The sequence below is a fragment of the Seriola dumerili genome, unplaced genomic scaffold (genome assembly GCF_002260705.1).
Source record: "Seriola dumerili isolate Sdu_G_001 unplaced genomic scaffold, Sdu_1.0 BDQW01000331.1, whole genome shotgun sequence".
Classification (NCBI taxonomy): domain Eukaryota; kingdom Metazoa; phylum Chordata; class Actinopteri; order Carangiformes; family Carangidae; genus Seriola; species Seriola dumerili.
Genome location: NW_019174586.1, coordinates 3,941,786 through 3,959,763, shown reverse-complemented (window position 1 = coordinate 3,959,763; position 17,978 = coordinate 3,941,786).

Sequence of the window (17,978 nt, the reverse complement as noted above, 5' to 3'; positions counted from 1 at the left end):
TTGTCTGCTCCCTCACCCCTTAGTCTCCACCACACACTGATTGAAGTATTGATTTTGCTGCGTGGTGCACTGTACTCCAAACAGGGTAGAGACTGTACTGCCCAGCAGTTTCCCTCACTCTTATACTCCACCCAAACACATGCTGGCACACACAAGCAGAGCAGTTTGTGGTTTTTGTTTGTGTTGTTTTGTGTGTGTGTGTGTGTGTGTGTGTGTGTGTGTGGAGGTCAGCAGGGTTCAACATGCCTAGCGGCTTGTCACTTGCTAGGGCAGTGAGCCCATTGGTCACCTGGGAGCTGTCGGTGTGGATTAGTGTCTGTCTGACAGGTTATAAACAGGGCACAGCGCTGGACTCCCACACTCCTGGCGGCCCTGCCCACAGAGCTGCAGAGTGTGCATGGTACTATGTGTGTGCGTGCATGCTGGTAAGTGTGCCATTGTGTATTATTTCCCTAAGGCTTTTACACACAACTGCTTTACATCCTGCCAAAACAGAGGGAACACACACCAACAAGAGAGCAGGCACAATTGTCCTCTTTACCCCTCTTATCGCTCCTTTTTTTTTTTTGCCTTTCCTCTGTTTTCTGTTTGCCTTTTCTCTTTTAATTCTTATCTCTGATCCCTCTCTTCTATTGTCTCCCACCCACACATTTATTTTTCCCTCTTTCTCTGTCTCGTGCTCTCTCTCTTCTAGCCCTTTATTCTCCTCCGTTCTTTGATATCTGTTTTTTTTACATCTTCTTACATTTTCTCATTTGTTGCCAATTGCAGTAAAATTAGCTCTTGAGTCGCTCAGAAAAATCTTAACCAGCATAATACACTGATCCAAAAGCCCTCACTCAAATCAACCAGAAGAACAGAAATGGAAAGGTGGTCACGGAACAACGGTATAATTCAGTAAAAATGAGACACATTCACTGAGAAATTTTGTTTACCTTCCTTGACCTGCCGAGGAGAATGTCAGAAAAAGGTTGTTTTTTTTTTTTTTAGAAATGTCCACTGTATCTACTTCACTCATAACAAGCCTCTCATCTCTTTGCATGCCAGGAATCTCTGTTTTTCCTGCATAAGAAGAAATTAGTAAGGGCCTTTATTTGAGAAAATAACCTATAATCACTGGGCTATTCTTTCAGTGTCCCAGAATGATAACACTCCATATCTATCTTTTGGAAGCACCATATAATCAATTATTTAACTGTTAATAGCACATTATAACACATTATAATGCTTGATAACATAGCATTGTTGTATTCTTATTATGGTATGTCTCTATGAATTCTGAACACATTTATAAGCAGTTTTATAAGGTTATAATGCTGGTAATATTTTTTTGATGATATTTTTTTGTTTAAGCTTTTATTAACTGTTTACAAACATGTACAAATCATTCACAAGCAGGCTTAAAGGATATTTTATATTTTTCCTTAATGCCAACAAATTCCATTAAAATCCAACAATGTGTTAGTTCTTCTCTCAGATACTTTGTGACTTCTCAAGCCCATTCTTTCTTAATGCAGTTGTACATCTTAAAAAAACAAAAAACAGGTGAGGAATGTTTATTTTTATTTTTAAAAATCTGGGTACTGTAATTTTTAGCACACTTTACTCAAACAGGAGTAATGTGTGTATTTTCAGTGGCGGATTAATTCACATTTGCTGCTCCAGTGAGTATTTATGGTAGAAAGGCGGTTACAAATGACTACAGCTCTGTTATACTGTGTTATCAAACATTCATTAACTGTGTCTGCAGCTGGTGGATCGATCCCTGATTCTTCATGTCAGTTGGTCCTTGAGCAAGACAATAAACCCCAACGGCTACTGATGGTTAGGCCAGAGTCTTGCATGATAGTTTGCCATTGTCTGTGACTATGAATGGGTGAATGAAAAGCAAAAAGATAAGAGGCTGAGCGAACATGATTGCTGTATAAATGTGCCTTTATCCAAAATGCATTTAACTTGTATATTGTACCGTGTTTTTTTTATTTAGTCCCACTTTCATGTGTCGTTGATTGCGTTGGCTCAGTGACTATAAAGAAATCATACAGGCTTAAAATGAATGAGAATCAGCAGCACATTTAGACACAAGAAAAAAAATAGAACAGCGTGAGCACACTCCTTATTTTCCAGCATGATCTGAGCACCATCATAATACGAGTAGACAGTCCTTATTATGGCAATGGTGACTATTTTATCTGCAGAATGGACTTAAATCATTTCTTTCTTTCTTTCTTTCTTTCTTTCTTTCTTTCTTTCTTCCCTCTGCTGTCAGTTAATAAAGGATATAAAAAGAGAAATAGCATTTCTTATTTGAATTCACTCCCCACATTAATCATAACTCACTGCTCACTTTGAACACTAATGGAAAGTCAAGCCGATATCAAAACACTGAATGTCATCGCTGGCAGGTCAATGTCTGAAATTCTTTGCCTGGGATGACATATTAGATAGGTGTTTGTGTGGGAGTCTCTCTGAGTGTGTTTGTGTGTGCACGTTTGTGTCAAAGTGCCCTTCAGCCAATGAGGGGTGTGCATGTTTATCCGTAGCAATAAAATAGTCTCCACTCATCTTAAAAGGAGATAAAGTATTTGATGTTTGGGGTTAGGAAAGCCAGATTTGTAGGCATGTCAAACACAGAGACAGCATCTGTCCCTTCCTCCATCTCTCTCTCTCTCTCTCTCTCTCTCTCTCTCTCTCTCTCTGTATCCCTCGCCCCTCCCTCAATATTGATGCATGAGTAGAGTTCATTCCTTTCATCATCAGCACTGCTTCAACATCTTTGAGAGGATGGATGAGAAGAAGATAATAAAAAACCTCTCAGAGCTCTGTTAGGATTTCTCCTCTCTTACCCTCGCTCTCTCTCCCGTTTCTCATTTCCTCTCACATCCATTTACATTCATCCAAGAAGATAAACACACATGTATGCACAAGACACCCACACACGACTATTTCCTATTACTGTCTGCCATTTCCTCTCTCATTTGTAACTGACTGCGGCTCTAGGTTTGTGGAGTGCTTTCTGATGAGTAGTGTCGCAGATTGAATTACGAGCGGTCAGGTTCACAGGCCGGGGCTCTTGTAACAGGACATGGATGAATCCTGAATTTCTCAGTGTTATGGTCTCATTGGACACTGAAGAGAAATAGGATGTAATGTGAATGTCCCTGACAGCCCTCTACATCACTCACCCCTCCTCCTCCCCCTATCCCTCACTATTTCAGCTGACGACACTCCGCGAAAAATGATGCGACATGGAGTGTGTCTGTATGTTTGTGTGTACCTGGAATGCTGCTGTGAAGATTTAAGACTGCTTTCATGTGGCACACGCATGTGTTTCTATGTATTTATGTATGTATGTGGGCAGCCACAAGGCTTGTAGCACATTAGCATCAGTGGGTTGATTCTCTGCGCTAGTTAATTACCTTATTTGAAGGAAAAACTCACTGTTTGATCATATAATACTGTTACATATCATTAACATGATATTCAGTGGACTGCTTGTGATGAATTAACTTCACTCAGCCTCCATCTCCTTAAGATCATGTCTTCCCTCATGACCTTTTAACAGGTGCCAGAGAATGGGTGGCCTTGTTGCATTCAGGTGGATGCTATATGTAGGTGGAGGAGGCGAAGGTGATAGTGATGCAGAGGGACGTCAAGAAAAAGAGCCGTTTTAAAACCAGCTTCATGACTGCATTGTGGGCTATTGAGGCTACTGTTGCTAATGATGCTTCTGTAATAAATTAGTTCGGAATGGTGATCTGGGCAGTAATGAACACAAACAAACACACAAGGAAACACAACTAATGATCATTTTGAATGTGTTAGGGAAGGCGGGCAGTCCCCAGACGGGTTTGTAGTTTAATAGATTATTTCCAGGAAACACCCAAAAAATTGCAGCTGCACACCAAAATGAGCCAAGTGCAAATAACTGGGTAATCTGCCCACTCTAATGCAGAACAGCAGTTGCAATTACTTGATTTTGTACCAGCCAAAATATATGTTGTTGTTGTTGTTGTTGTTGTTGTTGTTGTTGTTGTTGTTTTTGGGTTCAGCAGTACTGTAATTTGGCACTAAAAAGACATATTGAAAGTTATCCACCTGATATGTCTACCTCAGATGTTGAAACCTCATGCAAACCTTATTCTGCATATAATGCCAATACCGATATTAGGGAGTAAAAACATTATGATATCAATATATTGGCTGACATATATTATATATATTTATAACACTTGTGAAAAAGATATGTAATGAAAGCAGGATATTTTACAGTTTAACAATAAACTTTATTATCAGTGCACTGAAACTGTAAACCTCACTGGGAATTAAATAAAATAAATAAATAACTATAAAAAAAACTATTAAAGAAATATGTATATATATTATATATATTATATATACAGTTTATATATGACCTGAGGATTTCCACTGCATTATTGCTTCTTGTTTAAAGTATTCATATCAGCGCATATCGGAGAATATATGCGCTGATACCGATATATCTGTGATAGGCCAATATTGGCCGATAAAATCGTCCAACCGAAAAATCAGGCTCTACTTTTGGCAAAAGGAATGATTGCAGTGACCAAAAACTCTAAAACTTTAATGTACATATGGACATGGGAGCATTGTATTAAGATAGACTTTAAAATATTTACCTAACTTTTATTATGTAGCATACTATATGCTACATTTAGTCCAGTTTCTGTTGTTTTTTGTTATTTTCTTATTTTTACACAGCAGTGCAATTGTTCTAGCTGTGATTTTTTTTCTCTTATTTTTGCCATCAAACACAAGACACTAGAAGCACCCTGTATTTTTTAACATGCTTAAAAAGTTTTCCCCGTACCGCAGCACATTTGAGTTGATGTTACAGTGAAACAGCTTACAGAGCAGCATGTACAGTGCAACTGTCCTCTGCCAGTCAGCAGGGCATAATGCAGAACTAGAGGCGCTGTCCTTGGTCCTGAAAAGCCACACACTCACACTCACACCATAGTTTCTGTCCGTGGTGCTGGACAGCAACGCATTTTTAAAAGGCTTTTTTTTTTCTTTTTTTTTTATTGCCTGCATGCTGGTAGACAGTGTACAGTATTTTATCAGGATTTTATCCTCCCTCCTTGTGGACATTTTTATAGTTCATGCTCTATGGCAATTGGAATTTCTGCCACTCTGCAGTCTTGTCAGTCAGATGTTTCTGGACAGATTGCTGCTCAGCTGCTGTCCACAATACTAAAAGGCCAGAGGTCTTATCCATACTACTTAAAGGCTAAACTGTTCTGATTGTTTTTCCAGTGTGTGATAATATCTGTTACTTTTTTCTTTGATTTGCTCTGACTCATTCTCTCTGCTGTATTTCTCTTTTGTGTGTCTGATTGTATACATGTGTGTTTGTTTGTCACATGCTTGCCCTGGTGTGTGTGTGTGTGTTTATTTTATACAGACTGGCAGAAATGGAGAGCCAGAATTGTTCATTCTTCACGGATAGTCTGTCTCCTGATGAAAGTCTGTGAGTATTCTGCCGCCCCCACACTACGAACCCCCTCATTACAACCGCAGCCTTTCATGGAGATTATATATGTGTGTTTTGTGTGCACCCTTTCCTCTGTGTGCTCAGGCTTGTTCATGGATGTTAGGGTAAGATTGGGTAATCACATAAATAATCAGCCACATAAGGAAAATGACCCACAGTGAGCAGCGTGCACATAGCCCCCCTTCATCATGCACATGCCTGCTGTGATTAAAGTCTGTGGCTGTGGGTAGATACACAAAGCCCCCGCTAAGGAGAGAGGTGTGTGTGCGTGTGTGTGTGTGTGTGTGTGTGTGTGTGTGTGTGTGTGTGTTCATAGAAGCTGGGTGAGTGGCAGGGCGGTGACGAGGTTACAGCAGTGGGAGAAATAGGCATGTTTGATGTGAATGAGGCAGCCAGTGAGGTGAGTCCTCAAAGTAACAGTTAGAGAGAGTGGTCTAGGGTTGTATGAGATCATGAATTTGTGTATGTCTGTGTCTTATTTTGTTGACATCTGTGTGGGTTGTCAACCGTTTCCTCCTTCTCAGAGATGGTTTTCCTTTTTTTATCACATTTTAGAGTCCAGGTAGCATCAGCATGCCCGGCATGTCTGTGCAAAGTGTTATCAGGTCTTTTAGGGCTCCAGGTGTGAGTGTTTATTGTGAAGTGTGCTCATTATTCCTTTACAGGCGTGTTTTATGTGTCTGTTCTGAGAGAAAGCTGTGATTGACACCACATTAAAAGCTAGTTTTAGGCTAAGACAAAACTAGTGCAATGCTTTTTACTACTGACATCTGTGCTTGTCAAGTCTGCTCCGGATGTCTTTGTTTCCATGTGCATGTATCTGGATATATCTATCTATGTGTTGCTTGGGTGGAGCTTTGCCACAAAAATGTGTGCATGTCAGTGCACCTACATATAGTATTTGCATCTGTGTCTGCATGTAATTCTCCGCCTTAGAAAGAGTTTGTATGCATGACGCTTCACTTCTACCTGTTATGTGTAGCGGTGTTGTTTTCTTCTCTTGTGCCCTTGTGTGTTGTTGTTCTTATTCCAGTGAACCAGTCCGTCTGTCTGTCGTTGCCTCTCTGTTTTTCCTGCTGCATGGCTCTGTACTTGCTGCTGTGCTATCTGTGCCTCCAGCTGGTGTTTGGCTGGCATCAAACTGTCTTCTGTTCTGAACCGCACGGCCTGTGTGTGCAGCCTTCATGCACCACCTGCATGCATTGTTCTGAGTTCACTGTTGCTCCTTATTGCCAGCTAATGAAAATGAAAAAAATTGAACCCTTAGATACATAGTTCAGCTGAACCTTCAGTGTAATGATAGATATATGCTATGCACATAATTTAAGTAAAAATAACTGTTTGAATTCCACACTGCATTATTTAAAGTGTGTTGTAAATATTTATTTTTTATAATCAAATGATTAAACTAGAGTCTATTTCTCTACTAAGGTAGCTAAGGTAGTTATGGCAGTATTTCATCATGCAACGATGAAAAATGCAACATTTTCAGCCATGAAGTAGATTAATTTGATTGTAATAACAGATACATTTTTATAACATCATCATCATCAAAAAATGTTATATATGTATAAATATGTATGCATAATTATATGTATATGTATAATTTTTTAAAAGGTAAACGAGGTAAATGAATAGATCTGGCCGTCTCTTATACATAACCAGTCGATTTAAACTAGGCCTATAAATATTTCTGTGACGTATAATATGACATTACAATACAAAGCCTTTAACTTGCTTTTAACTTTGGCTCGATAAAGTCGTTTGCTTCATAGCCAAAGGCATTATTACAACATATAAAAATTGACAAGCAGCTGTCTTTCCAATAAAGTAATTGCCAAACATTTATAGATGCATTTATTGTTTTACAGCCATAGGGCTACTATCATAGATCTGCACATTAAGTATTTTTTTCCATTTTCAATAAAGTGTTCAATGTTTTGAGAATTAAATTGTTTTGTAACTTAAGATCCACCCTCCATTTTTAATAAATGTAAGTGGGTTTTTAATGGTGTGGTGAGCCACGTTTATTGTAGAACATTTCATTTTTGGACTGTGAACCTGGCACAGTGCAATGCCTTATTCATAGTGTCCTGTCCGACCATGCCTTGTCTTGTTTCACTGTCTCGTCCTGTAATACCTTTCTTCGTCCCACTTGCCTTGCCTTGTTCTGGCCCGTCTGCTCTCCCATGCCGCTCTGCTTTGTGCTGCTGGTGGCTGTGTGCTGGTGGCTCAGTGTGTTGTCTCCTGTGTGGGGGACTCAGGGATGAAGATCAGTACCTCCTGCGTCACTCCAGCCCAGCCCTGGACCATGACTCACCGTGCGGACAGCACATGCTGCTGGCTCACCTGGAGCACCAGGACAAGGAGCAGCTCCAACGCACCCTGGCCCGTCTGGAGAACGAGAACAGGTCTGTAGTCAGGAAAAAAAAAAAAATGCATTAAGTCTGGAGCTCATTTCCTTACCTTATTTGTTTGGATGGTGGAGTCCTTACTGTATGTTTGTTTTTACACACAATAAATCCTTCTGAACTACAACTCCACAACACTGTAAAATGTGCAGTTCTTTTAATCATTGAGGACTGTGTTGGAGTTGATTTCATCATATGATTTCCTCATAAATTTAAAGGAGGTTTAAATGAAGGTTTGGGAAAAGGCTTGTAGCAGTGGTGATTTTCATCTCTAAAGCTTACCAGCAGCATAGTTTGTCTGTAGGAATTACACCCTTTTTGGTATGTCTGCTGCCATTTGCAGAACTCCTGAAGAGAGTAAACACTTTCACACTCTAAATCCTTTTTAACAGCCTTGAGAAAACATGACACACTTTTCTGTGTGCACACCTGACAATAAAGCCTGTTAAATCATGAGGGCAAAATGGGAACACTTGTATGCTTTGCATCAGTTTGAGAGTTTATAGATGTCCTGCAGAAGGGACGGAAAGAGTCCATCATGGAGGAACAGCTGTGATAGAAGTGTATCTCTGAAACGCATTGGTTTAGATGTGAGTACTTGAATTTGAATTTATTTTGTCCTCGTAGCTAAGAGGCTCAGATATTTTCCATAAATGAAGCAAATTCATTTTCCCTTTTCACTTAATTGGTTACTAGAGGCAGTCTTTATGCGAATGATTCATATAAATAATTTGTCTTCAGTTCGGTTGTGACCTCTCTAGACACACAGTCACATACACACACACACTTGTGCCCTCTGGGTGTCTGAAACCTTGACCCAGTTCAGTTTTTCTACAAAGAATGCCTACTGTTAGGAGACTGCATTGTGCCTTGTTGTCCTTATTTATGACTACAGCAGCCGCTGTAGCATTGTTTGTGATCTCCTGTGGCTTTCATGTGCCTCATACCTGAACAATGAATCAATTCCAGAAATCACACACCTTTAATCCTAATCTTCTTCTTGCGGTCCTGGAGACTTGGGGCCTCTTTAACAGGTTAAAATATATATATTTAACACTATTTTATCAGCCTGATACTTCATGACTTTACTTTACGCATCACTTTGTGTTTGGTCTCAGATATTCTGCTTTAAAACAGGGTTAAATAGAATGGATGGTTCTTTCTCCTTCTGCTTTATGCCCGTGATGATGTTTTCTTATTGGAGTTTGTTCATAAGAGGTCTAACAGGGAATCTGACCTCTCTGGGTCTTATTGACTGATAACATAATGTCACCATGTAGGATAACATATCGTATAACATATCGTATACTTCTCTGTAAGTGAATTTTAACAAACAAAAGAAATTGACATTTGTTCATGTAAACTCATTTAATTCATAAAATTTCCGTATTTTGTCACTGTCACCCAGTTTGTGTCTGGATATTAATTAAAGAAAAAAGAAGGTAATTCAACAGTTATTATTAATTTTACACATATGACATTGGAGTCTGTGGAACCACAAACAATGAATGTAACAATGAACATAAATCCAATATCAAGAAAACAGAATTTTACAGCTAATTTGGCACTTAAATAGACCAGCATGTTCTGCACCATGGTTTTCTAGCACTCATATAGATTACAGCACCTGTAGTAATGCGTCACAGCACAGCGTGCAATCAGTAAATGGTTTAAGTGTCACACATGTAAGATGGGAGGAAGTGATTTAGAGCAGTTTATATTCAAAATGAAGATAATTGCGCTCCATGTGGTAAGATGTGAACATTAGCCCCTTACTGCATTGTTTTTATGTGTTGGTGTTTAGGCGAGGCAAATTTGTTCAAATCATGTAACTCGACATGTCAGATTATTATACATTGGTGCATTTCTGTTTGTGTCAGGGAGAAGCTGGACAAATATCTCTAGTTGTGTGTTTATATTTTCATGCTTTGCCAGCTTGTGGGCCTGATTGTTTTCCCTCCATCTGTCCTCCACTGTGGGTCCTCAGGGTGCTGCAGGGGGAGTACAGGCGGCTCAAGTGGAAGCACGAAGAGGCAGCATCAGTTCCCATGCTGACTGAGGCTGGAGAGGGTGGCCCGGGTTCACCCACAGCAGGAGGGCAGCAGGATGAGGAGCTCCTGGCTGAGGCACGGGTCCTCCGCCAACACAAGACACGCCTGGAGACCCGTATGCAGATCCTGGAGGACCACAACAAACAGCTGGAGTCCCAGCTGTGCAGGCTCAGGGAGCTACTGCTACAGGTACACTTCTGTGAGAGGCATGATGATGATGATGATGATGATGATGGGGTGTTATGGAGAGAGTTGTGCTGCAATGTAAATACATTCACTAAAGTACATTTTTCAGGTATTTGCACTTTTCTTGAGTATTTTCTGCTTCTAATCTCAGAGGGAAATATTATGTGGTAAATAATGTATAATATACTATTTATTTGACAGTTGTTAGTTTGTAGTTTCACATTTCGCATACAAAACCTGTGATCATCCTCTAAATTATGATGATTCGGGAAATACTTTATTTGTTATTCTCTTATAATTTCTCAATAATTTGCTGAAAGTTTCCTGGAAATAACTTTATAATTTGGTACCAATTACAATGAAATTAGAGACGAAAGTCTGAAACTCAACTCAGTTAGTTGTGTTCAGTTTATTATTGAGGTTCAGTTTTTTATTCCAGAGGTATTTCCTGGAGAGAACTGCTTCATTTAAACCCAAGTAAATATTACTTCATTATTAATTTATCATTAGAAACTTAACTCCTCATATACAGTAGGTTGATTATGACAAATGTAATATTTTCTCATGTTTAGCTGACCTGCAGTGAAGAGTCTCAAGGTTATGCTATCTTAGCATTTGGAAATAACCGGACGTGTACCCACTGACCACGCGGCATTTTCCTTATAATCGTTATTTCCATGAGATTTCCTAGGAAATTAATTGGAAATGATTAGGACCTATAAATTAAAGTGTTACCAATAATTTGCTTTAGATTGATAAACTCAGCAAAATAAAAAATAGCTCCACCTTAACCAGCTACAAACATAATATGCTGCTTATATAAATACATCTATAATGGTGAACAAATATTTGTAATGATATAACACTCGAGGAGTGAACTGAGTATATTTATAAGTATATTTTGCCCGTAATAGTGCTTTTTCTTGTGTTTTTGTGTTTTTTTTTCGTTTTCATTTTATATCAGTGTTTTTTGACATTCAGTCTTTATTGATTGACAATCAATGAACAAAAGAAGAAATTTGCTTTGCTCAGAAACAAGAAAAATCTGAAGAAAATCCCCTTCCATCCCCCAGACCCTGCCATGCATGAGATATAGAGTAAAGGTTTTAGAATAATAAGTCTTCAAAAAAACAACAGTCAAAGAAAAGTTGCCATTCACAGTGATGGGTCAAAGGAGTAGCTTAAAAGCAGGCAGAGGGAAGTCTTTCCCATGAACCAACAGCGGTAGAAGTGGCAGTTTTATCGGAGCAGCTGATAGTTCCTCAAACGTAGCATCCAGAAGACTGTTGAGTCGCTGTTTTAACGTCAAAAGTCTGTGAAGATATTCGGCATTCAGCCTCTTGGCTGCTCACATACCTGTCAGCCATATCTTACATGCCTTTACTGGAAGTAGAAACTCTGAATTAAGGAGCTGAAGGGCTGAATCCACTGGAACATTTGCTATTTGTCAAAGTGGAGAGGGAGCGTAGAGTTTCCTGCCAGTTTGCTGCCAGTTTCTTGTACTTTTGGGCAGTCCCATATCATGAGTTCTGAAGATGCCTTGTGTTCCAGGTCGGCAATTGAAAAATAAGGGTGGGGAGATAAACCCATGAGATGTCATATAGAACAGGTCATATGACAAAACTTAAAATGAATGATTTGATGATTGGGGCAGGGAGGGGGTCATGTGAGGCCTTGGCATTGGTCCAAACTGTGTCCCGATTTACGTTACATTACGTTACGTTACGTTTTTGAGACATATCTTTCTCACAGTCTTTCATTCCTGGAATTGATACTCTACAGTTTGATATGAATTAACTGTACATAAAAGACAAGTGTAAGTATTTTTTAAGTAGCGCATCTGAGTACTGAGTCCATTAACAGTTCTGTTCTGTTGAGGGGCTCTGGTTAACTGTATCAGCAGTATTTCTAACATGTGACTGTAGCTGCAGTTTGAATAAAGGGCACAGAGGCACAGGTTCAATGTTTTTAAACTTTGTATTCTTCACAGTGTATGCATCAGGTAGCACAGTACACATGTATTCTTACATTCTCTAATGTACAAAAAGACAAACAAGGTACATGGAAAAAAAATGGCAAAAAGGCAACTTCTCTGAAAATGTCAAATTTGAACTTTGAAGATATGATAAGGTAAGATAGAAATACCAGCAGTGGGAGTACAAAAGGAAATACAGTATTGAAGGAGTTAAGAAAGAGGATAAGCCTTAAGACAATGTGGAGTGTAATATAAAAGGATTTACCACAGACTAAAGGAAAGGTGTGAGAAAACGATGGATAGAAGAGTGGGAGCTGACACACAGTTACTGTGTTACTATAATAAGAAAGTGTAAATTGTTAGCAGCAGGTGCACAGAACAAAGAAAAAGCAAAGGGAATGAGTGACAACAGGAGAGAGACATTGAGAAGGGAACAGGCTGCTTCTTCTTTAAGTTTAAGACTTGGAAATTCAGAATGAGGGGAAAGGAGTGTGTAGCAGTGGAGGGGTGGTTGTAGAGAAAGAGAAGGTATATACATGGGCAAACAAAAAATGCTATTCAAATTCATATAATCATTTTCTCTCTGGACCAATATCACAGTTTCATTTCCTCCAAAAATAAAATCTGTGGAATCTGCCTTTGTAGTCTGTGGAGGTGTGTGTATGAATACCTCCCAATCTCAGCAGACATCTCCGTTTCACTTCAGCTACTGAACTTACTCACCTCTTGAGTATTACTAGAGTGTTGCTAAAAACAATACAAAAGATGGTGGTAGCATCTAATATCGTCAAGGGTTACATTATGCATCTTTGATTGTGATTTGAGATCTCCCCCTAACCTCTGTTAATGTGTTTTCACCAGTGCTGCTGAGCAATTCAGTCTTTTTTATCTCTATCAAAGCACAAATCACAGTAACCTGACAGTTTTGTGTAACAGCTGTTGGACAAAATTTCTGTTTTTTTAATTTTTTTTTATTTTTAATAATTCTGCAGAGAGATGCCAATTGAGGACTGCTGGCAGAGTGCCATTAACATCACATCCATAACTATGTGAAAGGCTAAATGCCTCTGAGGTCTGAAACATGATGGATATAAGCAGTAATTTGGATTGAATGATAATCAGTCTTTCCTGAAAAAAAAAAAAAAACAGCCCAAAGATGATTCGGAGGCCAACGGATCAGAACCGTCAACACTGTCTTCTCCTGTGTCTGGAGGCGGTCACCATGGGGAGCCAGCCAGCAGAGAGACCACTGACACTGAAGCAGCAGGTCAGCAACAGACTGCAGACAGTGACAAATGCATGCACGTTGAATGTAAAACCATGCATCCTCCCCTGCCCTCCCATCCTTATTCATTCATAGAGGTGTAACATTTTGTTTGTTTGTGTGTGTGTGTGTGTGTGTGTGTGTGTGTGTGTCAGGAGATGATATGGAGCACGAGCAGGACACGGTGCTGCAGCTGCAGGAGGTCATTGAGCAGCTGAGAAACGTCTTTCCTTCAGAACCGGGTGAGTTTTTCTCGGCTGCGTGGATCTTTGACGCTGTAGAACCTCTCGCTTCAGAGATAGACTCTCTGCTCCTCCATCACCCGCGGGAGAGTGAGAGATGAAGAGGAGAGCAAATATGAACTGCTGCGGGTCGATTGCCAGAGGGAGGGGCGGGGAGATTAAATGGCAGAGAGGAGGAGTAAGATTAAGAGAGACAGAGACAGTAGCACAGAGAGAAAGAGAGCGTCAGTGTTTCACACACTTTGCAAACTGTCCTGTAGCATTTCAAACGCAATTTGCCGGGCAGTCCAAAGCCTGTAAATTGAACAAAGAAAGGGATTATCATAATTATAGCCCTCTTTGTAAAACCAAGAACATTTTCTCAGTCTTGTGCATGTGTTCCTAAAATTGCAAAAGCTTTTCATTTTTTTTCCTCTTCTACTTCCTAATTTCAGGCACCACCTCACACATATAACCCCAAGTGGGCCTATAGGAGCAACGTTAAAGCCTGAAAGGAGACCTGATGGCAGCGGGAGGAGCTCCACACAGCTGAGGTCAGGCCACAATACACCAGGCCCTGTGACCACTGCAGAAGCGATGATACCCAGAGCTAACCCTCCATTGGAACTTTGTGCACTAAAAGCCTTTTTCATGCAAACTGCTAAAGGCTCACGCTGATATTCGTTCGGCCAGGCCGTGCTTGATAACTTCAGTGGCGCAGCCGGACACCATGTTAACGAGCCAAAGGAAACTAACGTTAGCAGCAGGTCAGGGAGAGACTAAAGTAAAGGGAAATGCCCAGCCAAGACACTGTGCTTACCAGTATCTGTGTAGTCGTTCAGAGGTGTGAAGCTTTATCTGAGTCCACAGCACAAATTGGACCTTCCATGAAAAGAACTTTTAAAAAATGCAAAAAGGAATAAGAAGGATATCCCCTTGTTTTGTCAGAACGCCGGCAACGTCAGTGTGTTTTTTTGTCCTCCTTGAATGTGTTATCACGGTTGTTATTTTTGTTTTCTGAAGGGAGGTGGTGTGGTAAAGCTCGCTTGTGCAAACTAGATCAGGGCTGGGCTGACTGCATTTCATGTGGCTGCGTGTTGTAGATTGTCAGGGAGTTGACAGCACCCACAACGAGCTTATTTACTTTGCGAGAATGACACATCATCAGTTAAATCCATGATTTATTTAAGACAGCCAAAGTGCCCGCTAGCACAGCGCCTCTGTATGCGCACACTGTGTTCCTCTAATCCTCTCAAACTGCTTGTCGCTCTCATTGCTCGCTCCTTCTAAGTGAGCCCTCTACGCACATACACAACCACTCGCACTCAGTGTACGCGCACACACACACATGTATGCTGCTACTTCCATACTCCCAATTTAAAACACACCTTTCCCTCATTGTGCACACATGCGTCCCTGCATGATCAATATTTGCTGTGCTCCATCACTAAAAATACAGACTTTCAAACACATACACTTTCATAAAAATGGAGAGCCATTTCATCTCCTCGCGGGATGCAGACAAGCTCTCAGTTTTGAGCCAATTTGAATTGTGACTTAAATTGGGTTTTGTTGAGGAAATGCCTTCAGATAAACATCAGCATGCAGGTGTCTGCTTTGAGATCTTAGTGTTCTCCTGTTGTGTGCAGAGAAAGAGAAGGAAAGAGCTCCAGGCTATGTGCTGCCAGGCTGAAACTCTCTCTCTCTGTCTCTCTCTCTCTCTCGTCAAGGCCAATTCCAGACACTACAAGGGGGTACACGACACACCACCATAGCGCAATCCCACACTGACTTCACCCTCCATAATAATCCCTCCTCTCCATGTAGATTTAAAAAGAACAGTAGCTATTGACTGTACATGCCTCATTTTCCCTTGCTAATGCCAACGTGATTGCTTTCAGATTTACAAAACGACGAATGCTTGAAATGGCTTTGCCCTCATCATATCAGGGTCATAGGGTGCGTTCTGTTCTAAACATAGCACAGTCATGTAATGCCTTAAATACAAACTGAATCCATATAAAACAAGAGTTAGTTTCTCTGGACTTTTTTAGTTGTACTTGTACATTCAGGGAAGAGAGGTTGTGTCAGGAGTGTGTGTGTGTGTGTTTATGCACTAGTGTCTGCCATGCCCTGGACAGATCAGTGGTTAATTTCTAGTAACAGGAAGCAAAGAAAAGTGTGGATCACAGCGCGTGAGCGCCCATGTGTTAAAACCAGTTAAATGGGGCTTTTGTAAGCGAACCCATGATGCCAGGGATGCTTGGAGGGACTATAGATCTGAGAGAAAAGAGAAAAGGTGAAAAAAAAACAGTTCATTTATTGCTCAAGGGCTGGTGAGAGAGATCCACTTTGATGTGCCTGCCACAGGAAAATCTCCAGAAGCAGGACAAGAGGTTGCCTGAAACAAATAAGCTCTGGCTGGTTCTCAGCACTCATTCCGCCGCATGCACACAGAAAAGGCAGAGATATACACAGTTGAAAATTCATTCCAAACCTTAAAATGCCACTCTGACCTCAACATATGTGCTGCACTCATGGGCTCCCCCTCAAGGCAAATAAACCTTAAATTTGACACTGTCCTCCTCAGCACTCCCACTTGATGCTGTTGCTAGGGAACTGTCCCCAAGTACGCAGTTCCACAGGTTTGTGAGTCGGAAAGGTGATGTGCCGTTCATACTACAAATGCTAATAGCCTTAAGGGAAGCAGGAGAGAGCATCTTGTTTCCCAAATGCAAATCTCCTCTTCATCACCACCTCCACTGAAGCCTGCCATTGTTTAGCTGTTGGAAATAGTCATTGTCATTCGTTGAATCCATCTCCGCACCAGCAGCGCTTAACAATTTGTTTTGTTAAAGCTCTCACGAGTCAGAACAAAGAGCAGAAGCTCAGCTTGTGGAAGAGAAAAAAAAAAAATCCTTGACAAGCTACTGTTTACTCATAGACGTTTATTTATTGGTATTCACACATCTCATTACACATTGATGATCACCCAGCGCCCTCTTATCTTATCTCCATACTTTTGTATGTTGGTACACAAAATGATGTAACACTGACAGCGTGTGAAAAAAGAAGAGGAAGCATTTCCCACAGGGCTGTATGTCAACATTTCTTGTTTTTATTTTTAGAGGAGGCAGAATGAAACAAATACACCACTAGGTGGTTTAATGACAGCGAGTTGCATTACCATACAACAGTTTGTCCTCATGCTTCACTCTGCTGCTGTTTGACACCGGCGTCTAAACTGACTTTCATAGTCATCCAGCTGCATCTCTGTCTGACTGTGTGATCATCTGAGGTTGGGATCCGTGTACAAACTTAACACACTAACACACACACACACCCTGCTCCCTGTGGCGTGACTGAAGCTGTGTGATTGAAGAAAAAGGCTCTCCACAGAGGCAAGAGTCACCCCAGAGGACACTGCTATCGTTCTCCACACTCCTGTAACTGCATGTAGTCAGCCAAGAAGCTAACAAGCCACATCATTACTCTACTGCCTTTACGTCTGACCCTCCCCTCAATATTTTTGCTATCATACATCTGAGCTTCTAACAAGGACACGTGTGTATGTCACCTCCCACATGACAGGGCAATGAATCACCTAACCTCAAACAAGGAAGTTGGGAACACTAACACATATACATATGCACACACTCATACATTACTGGTGAACTGAGGTGTTTTTTTTGTTTTTGTTTTTTGTTTTAAAATCACCATTAATATACCTCATTAATCATTCAAATATTTATTGTTTAATGGTTTTAGATTTTTTGGTTATTGTCCAGCACTCAAAACACTTCTTGCTCTTTTCTCTGGAGTTTTTAATCTGTATAAAAAGTTTTCTGAAGAAAAGCTTTTTACTGTAATAACATGTGGGTTACTGGCTGCTTTCTACTCTTTGTGTACAGAAATAAAAACTTTGTATTTGGCAAACTCCCTGTCTGCCTGTGCTTCTTTTATGTGCTTGCAGTTATCCCTCTGAGAATTGAATAATGAAACTTAACTCAGAATGGTGCCAAATACGGGCTGTTTACATGAGTTTTTCTTCTTGTGTTTATATTTGGATTTGTATGTGGCAGAATCAATATTTCCTGTTGAGAGTTGAGGCTTGGCTGTTTATCACTTTCCTCTTTCCTCCTATTTCACCTTCTGCATCCATATTGTTTTTCTCTCTCAGTTTTAGGTCTATTCATCTCCCTGCCCTCGCGCTTCCCCTGCGGCTTTTGGCTCTGCACAAGACAATTTCAGCCCACTGGTCCATTCTGATTGAGTGCCACCATTTCCTGTCTTATCACTGGTGGCTTTGTTCCCTTGGCTTGTTTTGCTTGGGCCCG